Source organism: Engystomops pustulosus, chromosome 3, assembly GCF_040894005.1.
Source record: "Engystomops pustulosus chromosome 3, aEngPut4.maternal, whole genome shotgun sequence".
Classification (NCBI taxonomy): domain Eukaryota; kingdom Metazoa; phylum Chordata; class Amphibia; order Anura; family Leptodactylidae; genus Engystomops; species Engystomops pustulosus.
The window spans coordinates 223,968,562-223,980,381 of NC_092413.1; the positions used below are offsets into that span (position 1 = coordinate 223,968,562).

General features: G+C 49.6%; 1 long non-coding RNA gene across 1 annotated transcript; it reads left to right on the forward strand.

Moving 5' to 3' along the window:
• Nucleotides 1-371: 371 nt before the first annotated feature.
• Nucleotides 372-10,778, forward strand: LOC140120747 (uncharacterized). Its single transcript, XR_011853971.1, has 2 exons — nucleotides 372-607; nucleotides 10,576-10,778. It is a non-coding gene; the product is annotated as an uncharacterized lncRNA (long non-coding RNA).
• Nucleotides 10,779-11,820: the final 1,042 nt, after the last annotated feature.

The window sequence follows — 11,820 nt, forward strand, 5'->3', positions numbered from 1 at the left end:
GATCTACTGAGAGGCACTGGCGGAGCGGAGATGTTTGTCGTAGACTCTGGTGGAGACCATAGTAAGTATGGAGAACCAGGGCATTCATGTCCCCCCGTCCCCCCCGGATAACCTCTGGAGAATGTTGGGGATGTATAACCACCTTGTCCACCAGAACATTGTCTGACAAGACCCCATTCATCTCCCCAGGGGGTTTCCAGGGTGAAGTTCCGGAAGAGTGAAGACTTCAGGAATGGGACATCTTTATCGGAACACTCATGGTTAGTGAAGTCTAATAAAATTGACTGAATAACCACAGACAGTGTAACTATGATGTGGACACTCAGAGCCGCTCAAGACAAGGATGTGTCCTCCTACTTACAGATCTGTATCCTGATATTACATCATAACCTATACATCAGTCACACAGCGGAGGAGACGCCATATACCAGTCACATCCCAACCTGATCCAGATCTGCAGTGACAGCTGACGGGACACTGATAGGACCTCTCTCTCCTCCTCTCCTACTCTCTGAGCCTCAGGCTCAGCTCAGAATGTTCTCCGGGTCTCCAGTTCTGCTCCTGGTTCTTATCACGTTCTCTGTGATGGTCCAGGGACACAACTTGGGTAAGTACCTATCAGCCTGGATGTTACACAGTGAGTGCAGCCTGGGGACTGGTTATACTCAGTATTCATACACTAAGGACAGACTTATGATTACAGAGAGATGGATATGTAGAATCAGTGAAGGCCAGAGACAAGAAACAGTTTGGTGTCCAAAATCAGGAGGGAAAGGAGATCAGGATCAGAAAAGGAGAGCGGGACCTGCCTCCTGTGTCATCATCACAATCACATGCTGCTGACCAATGACACCACAGCATCATCTCCTATCTATCTATCTCCTATCTATCTATCTATCTATCTATCTATCTATCTATCTCCTATCTATCTATCTATCTATCTATCTATCATCTATCTATCTATCTATGCAGGGGCTATCTATATACTGAGTGGGCACATGCAGGGGCTATCTATATACTGAGTGGGCACATGCAGTGGCTCTCTATATACTGAGTGGACACGTGCAGGGGCTATCTATATACTGAGTGGACACATGCAGGGGCTGTCTATATACTGAGTGGGCACATGCAGGGGCTATCTATATACTGAGTGGACACATGCAGGGGACAGCTATATACTGAGTTGGCACATGCAGGGGCTGTCTATATACTGAGTGGACACATGCAGGGGCTATCTATATACTGAGGGGGCACATGCAGGGGCTATCTATATACTGAGTGGGCACATGCAGGGGCTATCTATATACTGAGTGGGCAAGTGCAGGGGCTATCTATATACTGAGTAGACACATGCAGGCTCTATTTATATACTGAGTGGTTAGGTGCAGGGGCTATCTACATACTGAGGGGGCACCTGCAGGGGCCATCTATATACTGAGTGGACATGTGAAAGTGCTATCTATATACTGAGTGGCACATGCAGGGGCTATCTATATACTGAGTGGGCACGTGCAGGGGCTACCTATATACTGAGTGGCACATGCAGGCCCTATCTATATACTGAGTGGGTACGTGCAGGGGTATCTATATACTGGGTAGACACATGCACAAAGCTGTCTAAATACTGAATGGCCACATGCAGGGGATATCTATATACCGAGTGGGTAGGTGCAGGGGATATCTATATACTGAGTGGGCACATGCAGGGGCTATTTATATACTGAGTGTACACATGCAGGAGCTATCTATATAGTGAGTGGGCATGTGCAAGGGCCATCTATATACTGAGTGTACACATGCAGGGACTATCTATATACTGAGTGGGCACATGCAGGGGACATCTATATGCTGAGTGGGCACATGCAAGGGCTATCTATAAACTGAGTGGGCACATGCAAGGGCCATCTATATGCTGAGTTGGCACATGCAGGGGCTATCTATATACTGAGTGGGCACATGCAAGGGCCATCTATATACTGAGTGGGCACATGCAGGGGCCCTCTATATGCTGAGTGGTAAGGTGCAGGGGCTATCTATATACTGATTGGCACATGCAGGGGCCATATATATGATGAGTTGGCACATGCAGGGGCTGTCTATATACTGAGTGGGCACATGCAGGGGACATCTATATACTGAGTGGACACATGCAGGGGACAGCTATATACTGAGTTGGCACATGCAGGGGCTGTCTATATACTGAGTGGACACATGCAGGGGCTATATATATACTAAGTGGGAAGGTGCAGGGGCTCTCTATATACTGAGTGGGCACATGCAGGGGCTGTCTATATACTGAGTGGGCAAGTGCAGGGGCTATCTATACACTGAGTGGGCAAGTGCAGGGGCTATCTATATACTGAGTAGACACATGCAGCCTCTATCTATATACTGAGTGGTTAGGTGCAGAGACGGTCTATATACTGAGTGGCACATGCAGGGGCTATCAATATACTGAGTGGGCACATGCAGGGGCTATCTATATACTGAGTGTACACATGCAGCCTCTATCTATATACTGAGTGGACAATTGCAGGGACCATCTATATACTGAGTGTACGCATGCAGGGGCTATCTATATACTGAGTGGGCACATGCAGGGGCTCTCTATATACTGAGAGGACACATGCAGGGGCTCTCTATATACTGAGAGGACACGTGCAGGGGCTATCTTTATACCGCGTGGGCAGGTGCAGGCACTATCTACGTAATGAGTGGGCACGTGCAGGGGCCATCTATATGCTGAGTGGGCACATGCAGGGGCCATCTATATACTGCGTGGGCACATGCAAGGGCTATCTATATACTGAGTGTGACATGCAGGGGCTATCTATATACTGAGTGGGCACATGCAGGGGCCATCTACATACTGAGTGGACACATGCAGGGGCTATCTATATACTGAGTTGGCACATGCAGGGGCCATCTATATACTGAGTGGACACATGCAGGGGCTGTCTATATACTGAGTGGGCACATGCAGGGGCTATCTATATACTGAGTAGACACATGCAGCCTCTATCTATATACTGAGTGGTTAGGTGCAGGGGCTATCTATATACTGAGGGGGCACCTGCAGGGACGATCTATATACTGAGTGGACATGTGAAAGTGCTATCTATAAACTGAGTGGCACATGCAGGGGCTAACAATATACTGAGTGGGCACATGCAGGGGCTATCTATATACTGAGTTGCACATGCTGTGGCTATATATATACTGAGTGGGTACGTACAGGGGCTATCTATATACTGAGTGGGAAGGTGCAAGGGCTGTCTATATACTGAGTTGGCACATGCAGGGGCTGTCTATATACTGAGTGGGCACATGCAGGGGACATCTATATACTGAGTGGGCACATGCAGGGGCTATCTATATACTGAGTCAGCACATGCAGGGGCTATCTATATACTGAGTGGGCACATGCAGGGGACATCTATATACTGAGTTGCACATGCTGTGGCTATCTATATGCTGAGTTGGCACATGCAGGGACTATCTATATACTGAGTGGGCACATGCAGGGGACATCTATATACTGAGTGGGCACATGCAAGGGCCATCTATATGCTGAGTGGTAAGGTGCAGGGGCTATCTATATACTGATTGTCACATGCAGGGGCCATATATATAATGAGTTGGCACATGCAGGGGCTGTCTATATACTGAGTTGCACATGCTGTGGCTATCTATATACTGAGTGGGTACGTACAGGGGCTATCTATATACTGAGTGGGAAGGTGCAAGGGTCAGCTATATACTGAGTTGGCACATGCAGGGGCTGTCTATATACTGAGTGGGCAGATGCAGGGGACATCTATATACTGAGTGGGCACATGCAGGGACTATCTATATATTGAGTGTACACGTGCAGGGACTATCTATATACTGAGTGGGCACATGCAGGGGACATCTATTTACTGAGTGGGCACATGCAGGGGCCATCTATATACTGAGTGGACACATGCAGGGGCTATCTATATACTGAGTGGGCACATGCAGGGGCTATCTATATACTGAGTGGCACATGCAGGGGCCATCTATATACTGAGTGGACACATGCAGGGGCTATCTATATACTGAGTGGGCACATGCAGGGGCCATCTATATACTGAGTGGGCACATGCAGGAGCTATCTATATACTGAGTTGCACATGCTGTGGCTATCTATATACTGAGTGGGTACGTACAGGGGCTATCTATATACTGAGTGGGTACGTACAGGGGCTATCTATATACTGAGTGGGAAGGTGCAAGGGCCATCTATATACTGAGTTGGCACATGCAGGGGCTGTCTATATACTGAGTTGGCACATGCAGGGGACATCTATATACTGAGTGGGCACATGCAGGGGACATCTATATATTGAGTGGGTACATGCAGGGGCTATCTATATACTGAGTGGGTACATACAGGGGCTATCTATATACTGAGTGGACACATGCAGGGGCTATCTATATACTGAGTCAGCACATGCAGGGGCTATCTATATACTGAGTCAGCACATGCAGGGGTTATCTATATACTGAGTGGACACATGCAGGGGCTATCTGTATACTGAGTCAGCACATGCAGGGTCAGTTTGTGGTCTCTCTGTAGACCCTGGTAGATAGTCATCTTCTGGGATGACTCTATGGTGTCCTCCAGTCACAGACATGTTCCTCATGGGCCTTATCATGGTTTATCAGCACCATGATTTTGGCTTTGGTCAGCTGTGATTGGTCCATGTATGTTTCTGGCTGGGTTTGGACTCCCAGGTTGCCAGGGACCCCCCTGCGGCTGCCAGGCTTCATGGTGGAGGAGTCAGGGCTGCTGTTCTGTAGGTGCCAGGGATTATAGCGCCCTCTTCTGGAATGTAATACGTAAGGGGAATCTGCCCAGTTTTCCTCTACAGCCGCTGTTTGAGCTGCTCCGATGGACTTGGTGAAGGTATTTGCAGAACTTCAGGTGGAATATTTCAGTTGGACTGGAGTCCCATCTTGCCCAGTCCGGGTGTGTGTGCGGGCCCCAGACCTCGCTGCCATACAGAAGGCATACAGAATCACCTCCTGATTGCATGGTAGCTTCTGCAGACCTTGTCTCTGAGCACCTGGATGGCTTGAAGCTTCCTGATTGGTGGATTTTCAGGTGATCTTGCTCTTAGTTTTGTTCCTCTGTTGGGATAGAGATCCTTGAAGTACTGGTACCAGATGATGCTATTCTGGATATGGAGGTTGCTTTCCTTCCTCTCACTGCCCGTGTGGTGCCATAGTTCCTAGGATGAGTTGTCCTGGAGGACATCTTGGAGCTGGGTGAGCTCGGTGGAGATGTGGTGGTATTCCTTTTTTCGGTACTATGGACTTGTATTGATGTTGGATGCTGTTGTAGGCTTCCCTCAGGTGGCCATTGTTTGCGTCTCTGTGTTTCTCGTTACAGGACCTTCCGCAGGGATTTGCCCTCTTTGTCCTATCAGCTGTTCAGGCGTTTGGCTTTTGACCTCTTGTGGTTGTGTCTCCTTACATCAGACATCTCCGCCATGTACAGTGTATGGCGAGGTCTGTCGAGGCTTTACCCCCTGTGGATGGATCTTATACACGGTTATGTAGAAGTTCTGCTGTTTGGGGTGTCTTTGTATCTTGAAGCCGATGTTTTCAAACATTTGAAGGATGGTGGGAGGCAGAAGAGGCCGATCTGCGGAGGTTTTTTCGGATGGTTTGTTGGTAGACCTGATGTTGGTAGCAACTGGTAGTGATCTGAGAGATGAGTCTTCTATGAAGGAACCATTTAATATATGGATCTATCTTCTGTATCTATGTATCTAGCTACTGTATCCATCTGCCGATTCTGTACTACAGCCCACGGGGCGGCTTGGTGACGTGGAGCGGGCACAACACATTATCCCTCCCTCTCCTCTCTGGCATTTCCTGTAGCCTTGGTGTGAGGTGACGGTGATGTAGGTAAATCTGAGGGTGCGGTCATACGTCCCGTTTAACGCATGCGTTGAAAAACGCATTGCAACAGCTGAAAAGATGATTTGCCTAATTAAACAGCTGTTAACGCATGTGTTAACAAAAACATGCGTTAACGTGATGTGAACACTTGTTGTGATGTTAACATGTGTGTTAACAATGTGTTAACAGTAGCGTTTTGTTAACATCTGTTTAATTAGCTCTTCATCTGTTGCAATGCGTTTTTTAAACACATGCGTTAAACGCGACGTGTGACTGCACCCTGAGGGTCTACAGGGAGAGATAAGGGTGTGGGGGCTCCATTATTAGGTAAAGCTCCAGGACAGGAATAAGTGCGGGGAGCAGCATAAGGAGTGCCAGCTGCAGAGAAGGGCAAACATGTAAATTTACAGTCCGTCTTTACCACATAGAGTACAGAGAAAGCAATGCTCCGGCCATGTGAGGGCTCACTGACAGAGGCTGATAGCAGGGGGAGGCTGCGGTATAGAGGAGCAAGATTTGGGTAACTAATCCAATTACAGAAAGGCTTGAAATTGCTCGGCCTACAACATCTGAAAGCTTGGTTTAAATGACGGTTACTCCTTAAGATCAGCAGAGGTTCTAGAGTAGGAGAGCTCAGGATCAGGAGAGAAGGAGGGGTCCAGCTTTTACTATTATCATATAAGGATCATATGGATCAAAATCAGGAAAGATCCACCATTAGCGCAAGACAAGATGTGACGTCACCCCCCTCTCCCAGCATAGCGAGGGCGTGCATGATTAGCAGCCCGGAGGACAAGATGTGACGTCACCTCCCTCGCCCAGCATAGCGAGGGCATGCATGATTAGCAGCCCGGAGGACAAGATGTGACGTCACCTCCCTCGCCCAGCATTTCGGGGGGGGGGGTTCATGATTAGCAGCCCGGAGGACAAGATGTGACGTCACCTCCCTCTCCCAGCATTGCGGGGGCATGCATAATTAGCAGCCCGGAGCTTGGGGACAAGATGTGATGTCACCTCCCTCTCCCAGCATAGCGAGGGCGTGCATGATTAGCAGCCCGGAGCTTGGGGACAATTGTGTGGTCACCTCCCTCTCCCAGCATTGTGGGGACGGGCATAATTAGCAGCCCGGAGCTTGGGGACAAGATTTGACGTCACCTCCCTCTCCCAGCATTGCGGGGGCGTGCATGATTAGCAGCCCGGAGCTTGGGGACAAGATGTGACGTCACCTCCCTCTACCAGCATAGCGAGGGCGTGCATAATTAGCAGCCCGGAGCATGGAGACAAGATGTGATGTCACCTCCCTCTCCCAGCATAGCGTGGGCGTGCATAATTAGCAGCCCGGAGCCTGGGGACAAGATGTGACGTCACCTCCCTCTCCCAGCATAGCGAGGGCGTGCCTAATTAGCAGCCCGGAGCATGGAGACAAGATGTGACGTCACCTCCCTCTCCCAGCATTGTGGGGACGGGCAAAATTAGCAGCCCGGAGCTTGGGGACAAGATGTGATGTCACCTCCCTCTCTCAGCATAGCAGGGGCGTGCTTAATTAGCAGCCCGGAGCTTGGGGACAAGATTTGACGTCACCTCCCTCTCCCAGCATTGCGGGGGCGTGCATAATTAGCAGCCCGGAGCGTGGAGACAAGATGTGATGTCACCTCCCTCTCCCAGCATAGCGAGGCGTGCATAATTAGCAGCCTGGAGCTTGGGGACAAGATGTGACGTCACCTCCCTCTCCCAGCATAGCGTGGGCATGCATAATTAGCAGCCCGGAGCTTGGGGACAAGATGTGACGTCACCTCCCTCTCCCAGCATAGCAGGGGCGTGCCTAATTAGCAGTCCGGAGCATAGAGACAAGATGTGATGTCACCTCCCTCTCCCAGCATAGCGTGGGCATGCATAATTAGCAGCCCGGAGCTTGGGGACAAGATGTGACGTCACCTCCCTCTCCCAGCATTGCGTGGGCGTGCATAATTAGCAGCCCGGAGCTTGGGGACAAGATGTGACGTCACCTCCCTCTCCCAGCATTGCGTGGGCGTGCATAATTAGCAGCCCGGAGCTTGGGGACAAGATGTGACGTCACCTCCCTCTCCCAGCATTGCGTGGGCGTGCATAATTAGCAGACCTTTTTTAACTATGTTTCAAGACTAGCGAAGGACATTGCTGGGATCAACATTAAGAGGAGCAGAGGTGAATATCGCTACATGATTTTTACTTTTTTAAATGGTAGATTTCCTTTAAGATTCTATGTTTGAGGAAGAGGTTTCCATGATCCATATATCTATGGACAGATTATCCATGATGAGTGACAGCCGGAGTCTTGGGTCGTGATCAGTGTTTTCTGCTCACATAAAGTTTATTTCCAGTTTGACCGAGAATAATTTTGATGCCTGCTAAGCCAAATTCCAAAAAAATAGAAGGTTAAAGTAAGGGTGTCATACAGAGTCTTGAGGTAAAGGCTACATTTAGGGTTCTAGTAAGGGATGAGATTATGGTTAAAGTTAGGGTAAGGAGGCTATAGAGAGGCTGAGGTTACGGGTGTATATTTATACCATATACACGTCCTGCTGTCAGGTTCCCTTATACTTATTAGTAATGAGGCAGATTTTCTACCCAAGTTATAAAGGAATGAGTCATTATTTTGTCATCTCCCCCCTGCGGCTCCTCAGCCAATCAGCAGAGCCCAGGGGACGCCCCCTCCCCATTATATCTGGGGATTTAGAGGGTTTGGTTTCTTCCGGTGGCTTCTGGGTGACACTTCTAGGGTCCAATCAGTGAAGATAATAAGGTCTCCTGATAGCACATTGTATAGAGATAGTAATGAGTGTAGGACATGTAGATGGGACCACACACTGGTATCAGGAGAAGACCCCGTACCAGAGGCAACTAGAGCCCAACACCATGTAGATAGCACCCGCCTGCCCATCACCATGTAGATAGCACCAGCCCGACCATCACCGTGTAGATAGCACCCGCCTGACCATCACCATGTAGATAGCACCCACCTGACCATCACCATGTAGATAGCACCCACCTGACCATCACCATGTAGATAGCACCCACCTGACCATCACCATGTAGATAGCACCCACCTGACCATCATCATGTAGATAGCACCAGCCCGACCATCACCATGTAGATAGCACCCGCCTGACCATCACCGTGTTGATAGCACCCACCTGACCATCATCATGTAGATAGCACCCGCCTGACCATCACCATGTAGATAGCACCCGCCTGACCATCACCGTGTTGATAGCACCCACCTGACCATCATCATGTAGATAGCACCCGCCTGACCATCACCATGTAGATAGCACCCGCCTAACCATCACCGTGTAGATAACACCCGCCTGACCATCACCATGTAGATAGCACCCGCCTAACCATCACCATGTAGATAGCACCCACCTGACCATCATCATGTAGATAGCACCCGCCTGACCATCACCATGTAGATAGCACCCGCCTGACCATCACCGTGTAGATAACACCCGCCTGACCATCACCGTGTAGATAACACCCGCCTGACCATCACCGTGTAGATAACACCCGCCTGTCCATCACCATGTAGATAGCACCCGCCCGACCATCACCGTGTAGATAGCACCCGCCTGACCGTCACCATGTAGATAGCACCCGCCTGACCGTCACCATCTAGATAGCACCCGCCTGACCATCACCATGTAGATAGCACCCGCCTGACCATCACCATGTAGATAGCACCGCCTGACCATCACCGTGTAGATAGCACCCGCCCGACCATCACCGTGTAGATAGCACCTGCCTGACCATCACCATGTAGATAACACCCGCCTGACCATCACCATGTAGATAGCACCCGCCTGACCATCACCGTGTAGATAGCACCCGCCTGACCGTCACCATGTAGATAGCACCCGCCTGACCGTCACCATGTAGATAGCACCCGCCTGACCATCACCGTGTAGATAGCATCCGCCTGACCGTCACCGTGTAGATAGCACCCGCCTGACCATCACCATGTAGATAGCACCCGCCTGACCATCACCATGTAGATAGCACCCGCCTGACCATTACCATGTAGATAGCACCCGCCTGACCATCATCATGTAGATAGCACCCACCTGACCATCACCGTGTAGATAGCACCCACCTGACCATCACCATGTAGATAGCACCCGCCTGACCATCACCGTGTAGATAGCACCTGCCTGACCATCACTATGTAGATAGCACCTGCCTGACCATCACCATGTAGATAGCACCCGCCTGACCATCACCGTGTAGATAGCACCCGCCTGACCATCACCATGTAGATAGCACCCGCCCGACCATCACCGTGTAGATAGCACCCGCCTGACCATCACCATGTAGATAGCACCCGCCTGACCATCACCGTGTAGATAGCACCCGCCTGACCATCACCATGTAGATAGCACCCGCCTGACCATCACCGTGTAGATAGCACCCGCCTGACCATCACCGTGTAGATAGCACCCGCCTGACCATCACCGTGTAGATAGCACCCGCCTGACCATCACCATGTAGATAGCACCCGCCTGACCATCACCATGTAGATAGCACCCGCCTGACCATCATCATGACCCCTGATGTCCTACAAAGAGGAGATCACCAAACCTCACTAACTTCATGTTGATTTTCTTGTAGGTGTAAGAGATCTGACGAAAGAATGTAAGGACAAAGCCGGCTGGTGCTTGCCCTCGTGTCCTAAACATATGGGAAACTTTGGCCCTTGTAACAGTGGAAAATGCTGCATACGGGTATCCTTATAGGAAAACATCTTCATCCTCAGACGTCGTTTTATCACCCTATGAGTCATGTGACTTGTCAATAAACAATTATATACATGACATCGTGTTTGGTCTGGGGACTCATTAAGAGCAAACACCAGCGAGGCATCAGAGCTTCTCCTACAATGTCTGACAGACAAGGATAACGCTCTGTGCTCTATGTACTTACCTGAGTATACAATGTGTGGCCATAAGTACCTGACACATTTTTAGAATACATTAAGAAACAGCACAGATATGCATCTTCTAGAGCAAGTATAACGTTTGAGTTTCTCCCCAAAAATTTGACACTAGAAAAACATGTTGGACAAAATATCCCTTGAACAACAAAACTAGAACAAAAAAGTCACAACAAATCCAGTGCATGTCCTTTGGGTGGAATCTTCTCGTCTTATCTACCGCGTGGAGCTCATGACTCTTCTCTCTCCTGCTATTTACCCTCACATCTATCTGCCGGTAAGTGACCCCAAGCTTTAGGGTCCACTGTATATATTACATGTCCATTCGTGATCCAGCAGCGCATTCTCTGCAGTGGATTCGGGTCTTCCGGCAATTCACTAAGGCAGTTTCCCCGATGTCCACCGGGTGTTACTGCTGCGCTGTAGTCCGCCGAGGCCCGCCGGAGTCCACGATCCATTGCTGGGTGCAAGTAAGCGCGTGTCCAGCGACACTTTTTTTTTTTTAAATGCAGCAGTTTTTCCGAATCCGTCGGGTTTTCGTTCGGCCACGCGCTGCGATTTCCGTCGCGTGCACGCCGGCACAATCCGATTGCATGCGCCAAAAAAACGGGGCAATTCAGGGAAAATCGGTGCAAATCAGAAATATTCGGGTAACCCGCCGTAAAAATGCGATTTGGGCCCTTAGTAAATGACCCCCAATAAGTCCCTGATCCCCCCCCAACCCCGCTCAGATACTTCTCAATAAATTTTCTCCACTTACCAAAGAGCGATTTAGTTTTTATCTCTCCATTTTTATTGCTTCATGAGACACTTGCTGCTTCACCTCTTGTTGGGGGAGTAATTTCCAGCCATTGGTTATGGAGGCTTCTTTTGTCTACCAAAAGCGATATTTGGGTAATTTTGGACTCATCGGGGGTCATTTA